At 40.1% G+C, this 19,051-nt stretch overlaps 1 protein-coding gene across 2 annotated transcripts in view; it reads left to right on the forward strand.

Moving 5' to 3' along the window:
* LOC122534431 overlaps positions 1-18,397 on the forward strand; it is a 38,022-nt gene extending 19,625 nt beyond the window's left edge. The window contains exon 5 of one of the 2 annotated variants that reach the window (XM_043665067.1): positions 18,339-18,397. The gene's annotated coding sequence lies outside the window, so the exon portion shown is untranslated. The remainder of the gene's footprint in view (positions 1-18,338) is intronic. The other variant, XM_043665068.1, reaches the window with a different exon arrangement.
* Positions 18,398-19,051: the final 654 nt, after the last annotated feature.

Consider the following 19,051-nt stretch of genomic DNA (forward strand, 5'->3'; position numbering starts at 1 on the left):
CGCGCTTTTCCAATCGAGCGGCGATCAAACGAAAAAAAGGTGGCCCATAAATCGGTCGGCAAGCTCGATTCAAGGCTCCTGTTTCTACCGTCGAGATCGCGACTCGTTCGTCCGGTTCGAGTAATCTCTCTGGCCCGTGGCAAGCATTCATTTATCGTCTCGTTACATACATCGTCCGATACTCGATCCTGGAATATCCAGCAACTTTATAAAATTTTCCTCTCTTTACGTAGTTGTCGGCCGATTCGATGGCGGTGTTGCATCGTATTTGCAACGATTGCAAAGATTTTAGTATTCTCTTTCTCTTTCTCTCTTTCTCTCTCTCTTAAGCACTTGTTAACTCCTTGTACATTGACGTACGAATTAAATGAAAACACGACCACAAAATGTCGACTTCTGTTAAATTGTTAAATTCCATTCTTCATCTCTTGAATCACAACCATCGCTGCTTCGTAGACATAAATATAAATCTTGGACGTTTACGAACGTTACGTCGGATGGGGCTGCTTTCACTTACACTTCTTCAGTCGAATAATCAACCTTGTCAGTCCTTGAATAGTCCATTTGGCTTTCACTGTAAAAAGTTCGATTCAAATTTGCAAAAACTCGCGAACAGACATTTCACAAAGTATAAACATACCTACGGTTCACACTTCGACACTGAACAGTACAATTATCTCTAATAATTTTTGTTTTACAGTCGCACAGCTGCGCTAGAAGTAAATTAAATCTGCGCGTGTCTGTACGCGAACGTCTCGCAATCAGAGACGTCATTGTTGACTTTTAGCTTAGAAAACGCATGACGTATCGTCATCGTGCGTCAAGGGGTTAAACCTCCTCCAATCTGACCGATATATGTAAAATAAGCCGACAAATCGATGATCACCGAACCCAACAGGGGGTTCGATACATCTCCATTCAAATTTCCCGTCGTTTCCCGTTTCGTCGAAATTTCTTCCTCTCGAACCATCCCATCCAACCCCTCCGTCCGTTTGCTCACATAATTCGAGGTTTCCGGCCGGTATTGTGCATCATATCCTCGATGGTTTCCACCCCTCTCAGGATATTGGCCCTCGTCGAGCGCATCTCTCGCTCTCTCGGAGAGAGGACACAACGGCAATGAGGCTGATCGTGAAAGATGGAAGGTTCGCTGAATAATTGAGGATGGCGTGCGGTTCGTTTGCTGTCCTCGCAACAGGAACGCCCTTCCGTCTGTCTGCTTGTTTCCAACGGATCTTAATGTTACATTAAACGATCAGTTTCCTGCGAAACGAATCGAATCGGCTTGTTACCCGGTCGTACAATTGCACGCCGTTTTTACGCCTTTTCCTTCTTTCGGCTGCTGCGCACCTTGTGTCACGTGTTTTTTCGACACCTGACGTCCCTTTGCAACGTACTCGTTTTCTATTTTTCTTTATTTTTGTTTTTTTTTTTAAATTTATTTATTCGTCTGTTCTGACAGACCTCGATGCAGCAGTCGTCTGGCCTTTTTTCAATTTTCGTTTGACTTCAGGGAGGGAATAAATCAATTTATTTATTTATTTATTTATTTATTTATTTATCCTTTGGTAAAAGTGGATACAGAGGACAGAGAAAAGCGAGAGAAAATAAGACGATGACAGATAGTAGATAGAAAATAGTACAGAGAAAAAATTACAATTGTAGCAATGTTGAATTCCTGGTAATACTATTAATATAATTTATATAATTAGTATAATTGTGTATTCGTAAGTATGATATAATTTTAATATACGAGAGTAATTCAATAGCTAGTAGCAGTGTAGTGATATTTTCTGTCATATCGTCAATCCTTTACAGCTATTTATCATAGCTGTACAGGGTTTAACAAGCTAGTAGCTTAGTCGTCTTAGTTTATCGTGACAGTATCAATGACTGGACTATTTCAAAAAAAGAGCAGCGTGTTGTTATTCAATTTTTATGGTCTGAAAAAATATGGAGGATTGAAATCTGTAGGAAACTTTCAGTAGAATGTGAGGGCAGTATTATTCTCCGCTCTAGTGTGTATAGAATTGATAAATTTGAAACTGATCGTGAAGAATTAAGTGGTGCATCTTGTTAATAAAAAAATTTATTTTGCCGAGAGCATAAGAAAGCATTTTCGTATAAAGATCGAGGACTGTATAGAAAAATAACGTTTCTGTATGATTTATATTGTCATCTCAATAAATTTTTCAATTGCATATATTAAATCACATGTTCCATATTTGAAAAAAAAAAACAATATTTCATTATTGTTTCTTTTCTTTTCGTTTGTGTCCAACGTATGTTTGCCACTTTTCTAAAATCATTCACCAAGCTGTGTATAGACTGGAATAATCAGCGTTGATTTGATCCTACTTTATCCCGTTAGTTTCTTTGTCAAATTAATACATGTTGGAGGAAGTGAATATATTAACCCTTTGCCTTCTGTTTCAATTTTTCCACTGCTGTTTATGTCAGCGTTATTATTCACTATGTAGCATTGCATTACATAAATAAAATTATACACAATAATTGTTGTTAAGTAATTAAAATAAAATATTGAACGAATTTCCATCAACAAATGCAACGTTCAGTCTTCAGTCGTCAATCGGCGTCGTCATTTGTATCCCGTACGATGATGTTGATCGTTAGCACAAGGCATAGAGTGAAGAGTTAATGAATTTTTGTTCAGGAAGAAAGCGTGAACGAATTTCCATCGACGAGAGCGCAGAGTGATAGTAAACTCGCGTCCGTTCGTCCCGTTTTTCTTTTTCCCCATCAGGGTTCTCCACTTATGGTTCGAGCCATGGTATAATAGTATAATGGGTCGTAGGCTTTGCAAGTGGACGCGAAGGACGTGGGTGGCATTGCTCGTCAACCGAGCGAATCACACGTTTCAGGTCATCTTGCGCTCATATCGGCATTAATTGAACCGCTCGTTAACGGGCACGTCCTTGTTAAAATGTTTGCCACGTCTGTCTACGTTACCACGCGATACTAGCTCATTTCTCCCCCTCCCAGCCCCATTATTCTCGTTAAAATTCCGTTACTCGAGAAATCGCGAGTTTCCAAATTTCCGTGCATTCTGCCGGATTTGCTTGCACGTACTCTTAATTCCAGATCCCTTAATCAGACAGTTAGCAAGAAGCTCGAGGGACGTGTACATGTATGAATCCGTTTGCGAGATACATACGTCTCGCTTAAACTAGCAAATTCAACTCTTGTACGTTATACGCGTTCAATTCTGCTGGGATACTTGAATTGTTTAATTTCACTGGTATCAGTGGATGCAGTGTTGTTAGCGATTGTGTTTTCCAAGTGATCTGGGAAACTAAAAATTACTTAATCACAGTACTTTTGTAACGAGCTATAATTCGCTTCAAAACCATACATGTATGCACACACATGTATGTATTTAATACGACGTGTGGTTTTAATACATGTGCAGTTTTAATACTCGAATATTCATATTACGAATATACTAATATTCGTGAAATATTAGTCTGTCAGCCTATATTGTCCAATTTTGGCTTCGCCGACGTGCACGAATTGTTCAATGGATAATTAATTGATTGTCATAGATATAACGGAAAGAATTGAGATTAATGTTGAAAAAATCTGCGACACGTTGACATCCTTCTTTGCGGTATAAAACCTACGTTTGGTTTTCTTCTAGGAATATAAATTAATACCAATGGTGTTCATTAATCTGCTAAACTTGTTAATTATTTTTGTTTGTACTAATGGCTCACGTTGTCCGTAAATAAATAAATAAATAAATAAATAAATAAATAAATAAATAAATAAATAAATAATTGCTTATCGTTCCTAGAGTTGAAAGCAAGAATCGAGTTCTGAAGCTTTAAACCTCGAGTCAGCTCATACTTGATGAAACGTATGTACTTCCATGGTAGAATTTAACTTTCTACGTTTTGGGAAATTCTTTACTCCTGAGGGATTGAGCAAAAAATGGATAACGCGTGGGAAAAATGGATAACGCGGACGCATAGGCGTGCGACTGGGTGGCGTAGGAAAGAAATATTGCGCAGAGAAATGGTCAGGGACGCGTTCCAATCGAATCTATCGCGTTAAGTAATCCTCGGTCACACCGCGAAATATAGAGGATGAAAATGGCGATATGTATGCTGAACGTGGAAAGAACGTTTTGCTGTTGGCCATTTCGTAATGGTAACGAGCGAACTATGGCAGCGAATGAATCGTTTCACCGGAGAACGAGGCGATCTCTTGAGTAATAGCTGGCGTCGACATGCGTTTGATTTACGGGATGTTTTTAGGCTGTTGCTTATTAATGAGCCGGTGCGTGCTGAAATGGACAGCTCTGATTGAAAATCATATTCGACTGGTTCTCGGCTATCGTTTTCATCACGTTTTCACTTATTGCCTGCGTTCTATTTTGCTTCAACGCACAACAGTCGAGGCCCAACATTTCGAGACAAAAAATGATTCTACACGCAGAGAAATTCCTTCCTTTTGTTTGTGAACGTGTGTGATAAAATAGCTTTATTTTAGTTATGTGGAATACAAAAATTTGCCATTCAAACGTCTCTCACCGTGTAGGTTTAAGTATTGAAAGAAGTGGGACGTTTTTCATACCACTGCGTGTTAAAGGGTTAAGGGAGAACACCAGCTTCTTTTCACCTGTTTGATTTCAAGTTTATTTTGAAATTATTTTATAAATGTTAAAAGTTAATTAAGGAGAAAGAAGAAGGAATTTTCTTTGAAATATTCTTATTTCGTATGCCGAATGGTAGGTAACATTTATAAGGATTGACGTGTAAAAATTTGAAGTTGGATGGATGAATAGTTTTATAGTTTTGGAGATTTAAATAGGTGACAGAACAGAAAATCTGGTTTCGATTGAAACACGTTTTAAGTTTTAACTTGACATTTATCTCAAATCAAACAAAAGTCATTTTCACTGCTGAATTTCAGAAAAAATTCACATGGTACAATATTCTGTACACATGGAACTTCAAACAGAATCAAAACAAAAATTTTTCCAATTTTCGTGTATCCGCTTAGGGGCATATTCCTATTTAAAAAGGTCAACAAATGGTCCTTCGTTACGTTTTTTTTTTTTTTTTTAAATGCCACATTTTGAGAATGTATTGATAAATCTTTATACCTAAAAGATTTATCAATAAAGAACTCGACGAAATAATAAAATTCATTTCAAGATGATACAGTTTTCCAAAATTCTCCCAAATTTCCCTAAAAAGTAGTACCACAAAACTATTTTCTAAACTCAGCTATATTCTTCGCGTTATTCTCCACAGTACTCCCTTTGAAGAAAATACGAAAATATCTTTCTTGACTACAAATCTGGAATACGACACTAAAACAAAACCATGTTTAAAAGCCACATTTGATCAAATCATTTGGAGAAATATCTGCAATTAATATTTGATTGTATAAAGCGACATTTAGCGCACATGTGAACCTTGATAAAATTTCCTGTCGGTATAAATCATCGTCATCGTGTATAAATAATAAAGGCACGATCACCAATCGTAAAAGAGTTAGCAATCACTTGGCTCTTTCGATTCGACGTTCACGCAATCAAGGATAACACGTTTAATTGTCGTTCGACCATTGATATCCCGCTTTGTTGTTGTTGTTGTTGTTTCGCCCCTCGAATCAACCGGCGGGCTTATCGCGACTCGTTTCTCGTGATTGCGCATCGTCCTCCCGCCGATAACAGGGAAGTGATCCCCCTGTGTTTCATCTAATTCATCATTAATAGATTCGGTCGGAACGTTCCTCTGGCACTTGGTGTAATTTCGATGAACGGACAGTTGTGCATCACGCTGCATCCGCGTATTGTCCGTGGTATCGATCTAGCTAGTTGCGGACCATTTAGTAGGCAATCGAAGTTCATGCCGTCTTCTTTCTCTCGGTTTCTCTAATTGGCGATTGGTTGAGCATAATGGATCGTTTGTCATCTGCGGAATTGAATTGTGACGCGCGAAATACTACGTACACTGGCTACAAAAAATATTTACCGCTGTGTTTATTGCACAGCATTTACATACTACTCAATTAAATGCAGTTACATTGGTGCCAGAGTGGATAAAACGATCAGTTCGAAATTTTCTAGAGAAAACGACGGGACATCATGATGTAGAAAGCAAAGCTTCCTCGAAGGATGAAATTCATCGGCCGTACAAAATAGAAGGATATCGAAATTCATAAAACATGAATACTTTCTTTTATTTTTTTTAGTCACGTTTCTTTTTTAGATCTGAAAGAATGTATATTTTTCCTCTCCCGCGTTGAAACGAAACGTCGTATTTGGAACAAAAGTAAAGAGACGAGAGAAACGCAGGTGAAGGGTTGCGCGTTTGAGTCGCCGGGGACGCAATTTTCTGCTCGATTCGGTTCGATTTCCAACCGGAAAGAAAATTAGTTGAAATTTTCCCTCGTGTTCTCTCTCCGCCGTTGATACGGCGGGTCCCCTCTGCGCAAGATCGTTCCTCCTGGCATTGCCCGCGCGCTCTCACCCTCCTCTAAAATTACCCCCGATACATTTCTATAACTGCCCTCCGCCTCGGGGGTGAATTTTGCGACAGAGTGACGCAGACTTAAGGCCGGTCGGCGGTTGTACATCGTGGATACGGGAGAGAAGGGAAGAGAGCGCGCGCGAGAGAGAGAGAGAGGATGACAGGCGAGGGGTTGCATAGACCGGGAGGAAAAGGAGGAGGCGGAGGTAGCAATCGAAGGAGAGGGTGGATATTAAATATGCTTGGACAGATGCATCGTCCCACAGTAGTTTGCCATTCTTACTCGGCCGTTTCTCTCTTTCCCTTTCTCCTTCACCTTGTTTTATCATTTCTCCTTCTTCACTCCGACCGGTATTCAAGTTCCCTCTGTATTCAAGCCCCCGTGTGTCGTCCCTGCTCTCTCCTTCTCTTTCTTTCTTTCTTTTTTTTTTTTTTCCCCCCCATGCAATTAGTTTGCAGCGTGTTGCATGCTCCGCAAGAGTTCACGTACTCTCGAGTGCCGGCCAGGCCGCTATTTCGCGACACCTGCATTAGACTCCGAAAGGTGGTAATCTAACGTCAGAGAGATAACCCGTCCGAGGTCCCTTTTTATTTCTTCTAATTTAATATTGAAGGGTTTCTTTCGCCCTTCTTTCAGCCGAACTCGCCTCGATCGTCAGACGAGAATTCCCCCCCAAACCCGTCCGTGCATCGAGGAACGGGGTATACACGTGGCATTTTCGTCAATTGGCAATGGAAAATGAAAGGCTTTCACGACCATGTCACCGAATGATCCGGCGTACCTGTAATTAGATATAATACTTGACTGTGCAATTTACCGTAATGATGCACGTGCAATTTATCTGTAGACTTCATTTATAATAATTTTGGACATTGCGTGCATTGCACGCGTCCCCCTTAACAGATACAAAGCGTATTTGCAAGAGAAATCAATGCTGCTGGTACAAAATAGAGTCGTCGTAGTCGGATCGATCGCCGGGGGGCCCCACTCGAATCCTGGAAACCGATCGAACCCGAGGATCCAATTTATTCATTCGCTTTTCGTTCGGCGGCATCACTCCTGCAGGAAGACCTTTAGAGTCTGTGCACATCCCCCTTCGGGTTATCCGCGTTTAAATATTGAACTTCAGCTTGCGAAACGCCTACATCCTTTCGATCAGCACTTTCTTCCTGTGTCACGTTCCCCCGATCGACTTACGACTTCCTTCCTGCATCTGCCGGGGCTATCGATCTTTTTTAAACTCCTTTCTTCACTCCCTCCTCCTCCTCCTCCTCCTCCTCCTCCTCGACTTTCTATATTATTCAAATCCCGACGGGGCATTTCTGATTTCGCGTTCGCGTTTGTAATTTCCAACGGGAGGAGGGGGAGAGAGAAATAGCAACGGGGACAGCAATGTCAAAGTTATCGGAACCACGGGGAACGTCTCGTTCTCGTTCTTGTTCTCGTTTTACGCGCACCGATCATCGCGGGAACAAGGAGCCGGCTTAACCACCTTAGTTTATAATACTTTCGAGCGTACTTTCGAACGCCGAAGGAACTTCCCACGGCCTCAGCGATAACTTATGCATTCGCAACGACACGGGGCGAATTAAGTTCCATAAAAGTGGCCACCTCCTATTATTTCGATGGAAGCCGACGTCTCTTTCTCTCTCCTTCCACCCTCCCCTCACCGTAGGTTGTGTGTAGGGGTGAGACGCAACCAGGGTGGGCCTGCCTCTCGGGGAGTCTCTAGATTCGATCGAAATCCATTTAACTCTCCGTCGCAGATTCGATTCGCGGCGTGCAGCGAGGGAAAAGAAAAGAACTCGGTGGATAGAAGGAGGCGAGGGGTGGACGGGGGTGGGTTGGTATGGGGTGGCGCGAGCGGACGGATGAAGCGCGATTAATTATGTAGAGAAGCTGCGATCGATGGAGGAACGTGCTCCCGTAAAATATTGATACCACGAATAGACTCCACTACCATAACTGTTCTCTATTTTCCACCCTCGATCCAACAACTACGACTGTGTTATTTCATCCACGATGCACGTACGTATTGTGTGTGGCGAACTCTCGATTGTTCTATACCTGGTTGTACGAAATGTCAATAGTTGGACGAAAAAAAAAGAAAAAAAGAAAGGAAAAAATGATGGAAGAAAAACGCAGACTCTCGATCGAGTTAATCGATCGACCAGCGGACCGCAAGAGACGAGGAAGAAGCGAATTCCGAAGGCGGGGATTGCAGGCTAGTTCCTGAAGAGGAGGGGGCGGGGGGAAAAAAAAGTGTTGAAGATGGGATAAGAGCGGCGAGAGCTTGGAGGAGGAAATTACTTTGAAATCAGTGTGTAGCTTTTGCTTCGAAATCTCGGCGATTAATGCTCTCTGGAGGAAGAGAATTCAAGGCGGAGAAAAGAAAATAGAGGTCGTGAGTGTCGGAGGTGGAGGAGCGGCTGGTTGTAAAGATCGCTGGGGTGTACCTAGGAAATTGACTTAAAATCTGTACAGTGTTCGGTGTTGGTTGGTTTAACTTTCTGGGCACGATAGAAATGCGATTAGCCAGCGAGAGCTTTTTCGTGAAACGATCGCGCGGGAAAGTGAGAAGGGACGAATTGACTTAAATATCGAATACCGCTACGTTTAATCACCTACCCGACTCGATGAACGCAGTCAATAGGAATTCGTTCAAATTTTTTTCTCGTTGTTCATAGTATTTGTTTCGGGCCGAGAAATAATACTTCCTTCAAGTTATCAAATTGAATAATAACTTGGGAATATCTTATTACCAATCTATTATATTTTTACTTGAAAGTACTATTATGTAAATTATGTAAATCGATGATTATGAGAAGAACGTGTGAAATAAATAAACTTGAAAATAGGATTTTTATAGTACTATGGATTTCTTTAAACGACATGCGAACCTTTGTTTTTTTTTATTTCTTTCGTACTCGAACCGAATGGTAGTAATTAAATCATCTTCTAATAGATATTCAATTCTAGTGATATAATATTTGAATATTAAGACATTTGTAAGATAGGACTGTACATTAAATTTCTCATTTAATGACAGAAAAATTTAGCGATTTAACAGATATATAGCTAATTTCAATCTCAATTTATTTTACACTATTCTGTGCAATTTTTTCACTTGTGAAAATATATTCTAATCGTAGCTTTATTCTTCTTGGATGATGAGAGCACGGCATTCTTGGTTCTATCGAAAGGCACGCAAAGTAAATCCAGTAACTGATAATAAAGGAACAAAGCTCAACAGAATATAGTAGTGGAGCTATCCTGTGTCCTCTCTCTCTCTCTCTCTCTCTCTCTCTCTCTCTCTCTCTCTCTCTCTCTCTCTCTCTCTCTCTATCCACTTGGCCAATCGTACGATTCTGCGGTCAGAGAGTGCCCTCGGGCCGTGAGAGAGAGAGATTCTCTCCGGACGGTTTTCCTTGGACTAGCCGCGAGAGCAGGGGAGGCAACCGCGGCCACTATTTCTTCCCTGTCAATTCACGTCCCCACCCTCGCGTGGCAACCGATATTTTTTTCGATTCCGGAGAGAGAGAACCGGCTCTCGTCGTGGCTCCCCATAGAACGAGGATGGGACTTCAGCGCGGGACAATAGATCTGTTCGTCTTCCTGCTGCTGCAACTTCACGCTTCACGCGAGAGCTACCTATCCGCTCGCGATCTTTCTTTCCTCCCCGGCGTTCGTGTATTATTGTCGTCGTTGTATCATGCGGCTCTGGCAGCAATTTTCCCCTCGCGCCGTTTCTTTTCTCTACGCGTTGCACGAGACGAGAAATCGTGATAACATTCACGATGAGATACGACACTTGTTAGTTCTTGCTTTAACGTAGCTTTAAACGACGCGGAAGTTGGGACGATACTCATCTCCGCGATGTGAAATATATCGTTTGCTCTCCGGTGGTAAATTAGAACGTTTGAAATCTGTTACGAACCTCTCCAAACACTTTAATCCTTTCGAGATTGTTGCGACGAGTATGTCCGCTGTTTTTGTTCGTGCATTTCACAGCGATTATTTCACGCGATTAATAATACGTCGAGATATACTCGTATAATTTACGAGTTAATTTTCTTTTTTTTTTTTTTTAAAGTTTACGCGTTTAGAGTAAAAGTTATTCCTTGGATGGATGATCGTGAAATAGAAAGTATCGAGGACCACGTTATCAGTTCAACGAAACCACGTTATCAGTTCAAAGGAAAAGATGTATTGGTAATTTTATACGTTTTCTCGACATGTTCGATAAATAAAATTTCCCCCCTAACTTTTTTTTACCATCGCTAGAGTCTATTGGATTATACATATGACTCTACTGTGAAAGACTGATGGAACTACATATAATTTTTTCCACAGTTGAAACATCATAACAGATATCATTATATTATTGCGTTTATTTTTAAAAGATAAAGATCCACTTGGGGGGGGGGGGTTGTTAAGATTTAGATTAGGATTTGCAAAGTTTGTTCTGTGATTATTTAAAATGCTGCTGAATTTTTGTACAAACTCTCTCCTCGAATTAAAATTTTTGTAATTTGTCCTCTGATAAAATTGCTCCTTATCGTTAACTTCCATGACAACAAAATTCGCGATTTTTCCTAACGCCTACGACGCCTAACGATAAATTTATCCCTTCTTCCTCTTTCGTCCTTCTCTCTCTCTCTCTCTCTCTCTCTCTCTCTGTTCTATAACTCATCCCTTTCTCTCAGAAGTTACTCGTGATTTCCGTTCGTTCACCCTTTTCCGGTCATCAGCCTCTGGTCTGGCCGCTCTTCCATCGCATTGTTATCCCTTCGCGGTTCACTTCCGCGATTTCTTCTCAGGATCGTCGTTCCCCGCTGGTTGAAAAATGCGTCGCTGAAAGTCAAGACGTCGCCTCTGCGATCGACTCCGGCCCGTGACGCAATTAATCTCGTAATTTTCCACGGATCTTCTCGAAGGCTGATAGTGACGTGCCAGGCGATTTCGCGCAAGCGGCACGAAAAGTTTGTCACTGAGATCCGAATTAGAAAGAAAAAAGAAGAAATTATTATACCTTGTGCGTTCGTTGAACTTGTATCCACGTTTGACTGCATTCTCATTCAATTTATTTAACAGATTTTTACTCATCTCTTTTTCTTTGATCCCTTCAAGTCTGCCTTCATATAACATTACGTTGGCAAATTTACGAGATTTGAGTTCAAAAAGTTCGTACGATCTTCTATCTTCTCGCTCTAAAGGTGTTCGATTGAAGAATCACTGTTCATTCGCCTTTGATCAACTTCACAATTCACGCACAAACTAGACGTGCAATTCAGATTTGATGCATAGTCAATTAATTAAGTAATCTTGAGGATTTGACTACTTAAAATTGCATTGCAATTGAATGTACCATTTTACACCTCGAGAATTGTCAATTGAAAATAACGCTGTAATTATGCCATTTTTTTTTTTTTTTTTTCTAAGAACGAGATAAAACATGAAAGGATGAGCATTTGCCAGCATTGAAAATATAAAACAAAAGTTGAATTGAGAATTACATCAAGAACTATTTCAGAAATGTTTTAAAGACTGGAAAAAATATTGGCGTAAATCTCTCACTGTTAATGAAGAGAGTATAAATATTAATGAACAAAGGGTTTCAAAAATTGTGCAAACTTCGTATAAGTTCTTGTACATAAGTATATAAAAATAAAAGTTTGTTTTCGAAAAAGTATTTCATACAAATTTATAAACATTCCTGGAATAAAAGAATAAAAAAAAAATAATAATAAAGTGAAATAGCAAAGTAAAATATGTTGTTTCCTTCTTAAAATTCAGCGAACCCTCAAGCGGTTAAAGTTGTTGCGTTTGAATCTTCAGTCTTCTATAATCAAAGAGAAAGAGTTAGTTTACTACAAGAGAAAAAGATTATTAGTTGATTCTGGAACTCTTAGGGGAAAGATAAAGAGTTCCTCGGATCCACGAGTCTAATAATGTTGCATTAAAATTACTCGTCTCTAACAAGAAATTTATTGTCGTAGTATATGATTAAGTTTGATATTTAAAAATTTTCATCGCTCTATGCGAGAAACACTGTGCATAAAAAGAAATAAAGTATGCCTCGTAATTTAGAAATTTAATAGATGGTAAGAATGATGTTCTGTCAGAAGAAACTTTATTTAATTTAAAGTCTGGAAATTAACAATTATAAATAATACAATAATTACAAATAAATGATTGACGCAATAAAAATAAAAATAATAAATGAATTATCTTGTATCTTGTATATGTGTACATGCGAAGGAAGCTCTTTAACTTTTCGAGTGCTTAATTAAATTTATCAAAACGGTTTCAATGTTAAAATACATATCTTTTGGTATATTTATTCAATACATTGTAACGTGTCGTCCTTCTTGAACTTCTAGTAAATAAGCTCAATTTTATTATTGATCATAAGAGTATCTATACGATACTCTACTACGAATTAATGTTAATCAATTGATGTATTTCTTTTTGAACTCGAAAGATTCCGAAAATTTCGTTTTTCCTTTGAACGAGTACAGGTGAAACGTATATATTCGTTACCTTCACGTGCAACGAGAAGAGATGTTGATCAAGAAAGACCATCCCCCACGCAATCGAATTTCTCTACACCGCGATTATCGGTAATTGGAACCTCATTCTCTCGTAATTGGGAACTCGACTGTCGGATCGTGCTTTTACCACGCAAATTGAACCTGCCCCGAAGATGTCAGTTTTTCCGTTTGAAGAAAAAAAGTTGCATAAATACCTGGTATCGAGAATCAGCGGAAAATAGCCCGAGCGAGTGATTTTTTAATTGACGACTCGATAAACTCTTGAAACGTTGCAAATACGTCTGGCGCATCGCGCTCGCAAATTCAGCTGTCACTTTTCGAGAAACGATCTCGCGAAGTTTCTCTTCCCGATCGACAAAGATCGATCACGGATAACGAAACAGCCACAGGTAAACTGGCTTTGCTTCGAGGCTCTGAGTGGATTTTGATGAAGCCCACTGCGAACGTTTTTCCATCCCCACGTGACAAATGGCTCCACGGGGATTTTCGGGGCTTCACGAGTCGCAAGAACTCGTGCCCGGTAAGATCGCCGGGACGATCGAAAATAGTTGCCGCGCGGATATAGAAACGATGGGTCATGGTCATGGATTCGGCTGACTACTATCGGCGGATGATTTATCACGTGAACACGGTCGAATTTCAATGCACTTGCCGAACGTCTATAGTTGGGGATCAACGGGCGCTTTTTCGTACATTTTGCATTCCGTATTCGTGACGATGTTACGATAGCGCAATGCACGCGGTACGAAGTTTTCTGGAAATGGTCGAAAGTTTGTTTCGTTTAACCCAGAAGATCGTAGAAACGAAATCTTTCTCGAAAGGAAAGCGCACGTTGCAGTGGCTATATTTTTGTTTGCAGTAGATAGCGTGTGTACGTTTGTTTAATTTTCAGCTTCACTGCCCTGAAAATTACTTGGTTTATAGTGATCTTTTTCAACATCGATAGACGATCCTCTAAACTATAAATAAAAATAAATAATCAAAACAATAAGAAATAAAATACCAGCAAAACAAAGACAAAGACAGCTGAATTAAACTATCGACGAACTATTGATAATTAATTATCCTTAATTCTTGATTTTAATCATATTTGTTTATTATTTTCCTTCAAGTGTATGATGTTCTTCATCTTTCTATCTTATCACAGTCTTCAACAACGTGTTCCATTGTCCCCGTATCTCTCCTACATCTGATACGCTTTTTTATTTTCACTTTCTCCCAATACTTGTTACATCGCACCAAGCTCCTACGTCTAGCTTTTAACTTGTCCCTTTCTCCCTCCCTTTTTTAAGGAATTCAGGTCTTCGTATCTTTCTTATATATCTAAACCCTCTATTTTACATATCCTGCTCTTGCACTTGTTTGTCTCTTCTCACCAGAATCCACGATACGTCCACAATACTTCATCAACATTCGTTTACCCTCTCTTCGAACATCAACATCCTTTTACCCTGCCTTCCTGTATTCTTTCTCTCAGTTATTCGTGGCATTATCTAGATTTTTCTACCGTCTACGTATCCCGTTGAAGTTGTTCAAAAACGTGGGACGTCTCGCTGACGAGAGGGTTTAAAAAATCCCCGCGGGTCACAGGGGTCGCGACAATCGGGAGCTGCCGTCTACATCATCCTCTCTCTAGGGGGGGTGGCCAAGAAGAAGAAGAAGAAGAAGAAGAAGAAGAAGAAGAAGCGGTTACCCTCGAGCATTCTGGCTCGAGGTTATAGGCGCTAATCGCGGCGTGTGGTGCGTGAAAAGGGGCAAGGGGGATGGTTGGGTGGGCGAATAGTCGGCAGCGGCAAGCGTAAGGGAGAAAAGGTAACGCGCGGCGGCAGGGTAGTCAAGGTGGTGATATCGACCGTAGATATTGTTGAGGCAAACGGTAACCATGGGTGACTCGGACCGATTGACCAATTACAGTGTTCACGGTGGCCGTAGTCGACCAATCGGCGTACGGTGTGCTGCCGGTTTTTTGATTGGGCGATCCCGGGGATAAGAGACCAGTTCGAGGCCGCTCGGACCCACAAACCGACGTCGAGACATCGAGCAGACAGCATCGTCGTCGTCGTCGTCGTCGTCGTCCACGGTTCCATAAGAAGGCCAGGGTGCTGTTCTCGTCGGTCGTGTCGCCCGATGCGCCCTCCTCGTCGTCCTCGTCGTCGTCGTCGTCGTCGCTCAACTTTGGATTTGGATTCTTTCTGTCAGGTCTCTTCGGGTGTCTCTCTTGTGTAAGGCTCTCTTTCACGCTTTCATCTTTGCGCACTTGAGCAAAACACGAGCTCGCTCTTGGTCACACGGGCGTGTTCACGGTAGATTCTTGCACAATCCGCGAGTCACTCACCGATCTTTGCTACTAACTGTCTTCGTCTTCGTCTTCGTTGTTGTCGTTGTTCGTCTTGGTCGGCTACTTGGCCATGCCTAGCCAGGCGGTACCATTTTCGACTGGAAGTCAATTTTTTCCCCCCGCGAGTCACACTCCTTCGCAGATCTCTTTGAAAGGCTCGTACAGCTTTGTCTAGGCCCCTTTGTTATCCTGCACCTATTGTTCAATCGGTCCTTGCATTTTTACGCTATGCACAGCTACGTACGATGGCCCACGGATTGTTCTCCACCGACGAATTTCAACGAGCCGTCCAATTTCGTGGCTCGTGGACTGGATAACCAGAGAGAAGAAGCGCGGGCTTGCTGATTTTCTTTTCCAGTCCGCTGTTCCCCGGAACTTCGACGCTGGGGATGCTCGTTTCGTTCGTAGAGCATTTGAGACTCCCTCGGTAGTTTGTCAGATCGTTGTAGATCTCTTGCTAGGTTTATGTTTACGAACTGCTTTTGATTTTTTTTTTTTAAATTGTTTTATAATTCCTCTTTGCGTTTGGGATTCGATTTTTGCAGATTATTTAGTCCAATTCGAATTTAATTTTGTTATCTTGCGTTTTCTTTTTTTTCTTTTTCTTTTTTTTAAGGGATTATCATTCTTTGTCATTCTTCAAAAGTTGCCAATTTAATATCTGTTTATTCCACACTAATGCCTACTCCACTCACATTCTTTGGCTTAAAATTGTTCATATCTCGAAGTTGACAATAAATTACACTTGCTGTACCGTGTATTTACTCTTACCAATATATACTTATCCCGCTAAGCTAGCGTAACTGAAACTGCAGGTGACTTTCTCATTGACCGTGCACCTAACAGCCCATGCACCTAACAGCTTACTAATTAATTTTCAAATAGAAAGCAGGCGGATCAAATATTTCGACGATGAGTAACGAGACGAATCTTTTCTCATGAAAGCAGCAATAATAAAAGAAAAGAGAAAGACAGAAAACTGAATCGGAGTTTCACCGCGGAAAACGACCTTCGAAGTGAGAGAATCACGCGAGCTTCGATCTCCGCGAGCGAATCGATTCTCGTCTGTCTGCTTTCTCAGCCTTCCCCCGCGGAATTCGAGCTGGAGAAAAAGAAAAAAAAAAAAAAAAATAGAGAATAGAGTTCGGATCGTAGAACGTTATGCAAATGAAGAGTCTGCCGGAAGTCGTTGGGTTCGATTAACTATTCATCGACGTTTCGGTGAGGCACGCGAGGTGTGTTTCAGTCCGGTAGAAAAGAAAGAAAGAAAAAAAAAAAAAAAAAAAAAAAGAACGTGCTCCCGTTGCCAGATCGGACTCTCTCCCGGCAAAGTGAATTACAAGCGTACCATCCTTGCCGATTTAACGCGCTTCCCATCGGCCTGGCGCGTATTTTACGCGCCGGATCCCGCACCGGACAAAACATCCTCCGCGACGCGCGCTGATCTATGTGTTTGCCCGAGGAAAATCAAGTTATCTCATTATCGCGTGCTGGCCGCGCAGTCTTCTTCCGGTCGCGTAGATGCGTCGGTGTTTTGGCGCCAAGAAGTTTCGCGAGTCGAACGAAAAACGGGCGCGCTGATATATTTTTTTGCTCGTTGTCGCGCTCCTCCCGTGCCGTTTCAACGATCCTCCAGAAGTTAGGAGCAGGGACGGCGTTTCTGTTTTAGAAACTATATCGAAAAACGAAGAAAATAATTTCTTCCTTTCTTTCTTTTTTCAATTTGTTACTCCGTAGAGATTTGGATCACAATTGGGAAAAGGGTTTCTCAATCTTACCCGCTGGATTTTAATACGATGGTTTATTGAAAGAAATTGTTTGCCAATTTCACACGTTGACATTTTTGACCGGATTGAATTTTTTCAAACTTCGGGGGAATTGTTTTTTTTTTTGGCAATAATTATTAATAATCGAACGGTGGTTTTAGAAATGCACTTTGGAGAAAGGTAAATAACGCATTGAAATTAGGGCTGTTTCTGAGCAAGTATGCACCTTCGGGGGCATAATTAGAATAATAAAATTGACTTAGTAGTTATCTTGGTAGAAAATTGTTTTACGCACTATGTATTTTATATAATTTTTCATATTATGTGTTGTATCTTGTGTAATTTTATTCCTATAAAATTTCCTATAAAAGCATAGAAATCTACAGTGTAGTAACTTGTTGAGTAGAGTTATGAGATCACTTAAACTTTATTTAATTAGTTAATATTAACAGCACAAGTTTATTTATTAATTTTATTAATTTTTTAAATATTATTTTATTAATTTTTATCATTACTTGAAAATTTATATAATCCTCTATCATCTCATTATGTGTGGAAATGCAATATATTGTCAAATGTAAAATATATATACACGCAGAACATATAAAATATATATGCATATGCATGTACCTAATTAATATTAATTTCATTTCCTTTTCGCGACTTTTTATGCATTTATGGAAAGAAATGCACGATGCACGGAATAAACAAAATAATGTAAAATATCTGGTGCAAAGTATAACATACAGTAAATAAAATAACAAATTTCTGTCTAGAATCCATTTCTTAAAAATCCGCAATCTACTTACAAATGTGACTCGCAACAGTCGTCAAAAAATAATTTGTGCAAATACCCTAGTTAATCGGACATTGAATATAATCAGAATTTTAACTTTTTTAGCTATTTCAGTATAACTTTTTTTTAAAATAACAAAAACTATGTACTTCTCTCTCTGAGTTCATACTTTAGTGATAAAATAGAAACCTCTTATTAAAGAAACGATAGCGAAAAATTGGGAAAATGCCACCTAAACCAGAAATTTACCAAAAATTGTTCAAGGAAATTTAAAGAAATTTATCAAAATGTCATTTAACATACCCTGAAATAATTTATAGTGATTTAATTTAATTGTCAACTGTTAATTAATTAACAGACGTTGTACTGTTTTGTTTCAGAAGGTTCGAGTTGCAAAGGAGTCGTCGTGAGAGCGAAGCGTAGGCAGTAGCTCAATCAGGTGAGTTTCACGTATCAGTCCTTGCATCTGCGTAGTTTCGAGAAAATCGTGATAATAATCGCGTAGAGGGTGAGAAATCTTAATTAGCGAAATGCGTGCTAAGAGGAAGTGCCGTGTTCTTCTTTTTTTCCTTTTCTTTTTTCTCTTTTTCCTTTTTTCGTCTGTACCATTCGTTGAAAGACAGATTGAATTACGAGGAATCGCGTGTAATTGAAAAACGAGGACCACGGCAATTTACCTCTGTGATCGTTAATTAAATCCGTGCCTCAAACGAGATGCGAAAGGCTGTCTCGTTGGCTCTTCGAAGATTGCAAACGAGTGCCAGTTGCAACCATACCAGAGGGACACGTATCTCTTGTAATTGTTAATTACGCGCCGGTTTCGCACTCCTCCTCATTCATGCTGATCCCTCGATAACGAACGATTAACGTCTCTATTGTTTCGTACAGAGATTTTCAACTTTTCACCTCGAGTCCTCGTTATCGTTTGCGTATAACAAATACACAAATATACACGCGTAGCTCAAAAGTCAATCGACGTAAATCATTTCTCGTTAAAAATAATTTATGTATTTATCCTTTTGTTAAAACTTTTGTCAATCGACAATTTTAAAATAGTATAATTATCATGATGTCACAACTAAAACTGTTTGAT

The sequence above is a fragment of the Frieseomelitta varia genome, unplaced genomic scaffold (assembly GCF_011392965.1).
Source record: "Frieseomelitta varia isolate USP_RPSP 00005682 unplaced genomic scaffold, Fvar_1.2 scaffold_593, whole genome shotgun sequence".
Classification (NCBI taxonomy): Eukaryota; Metazoa; Arthropoda; class Insecta; order Hymenoptera; family Apidae; genus Frieseomelitta; species Frieseomelitta varia.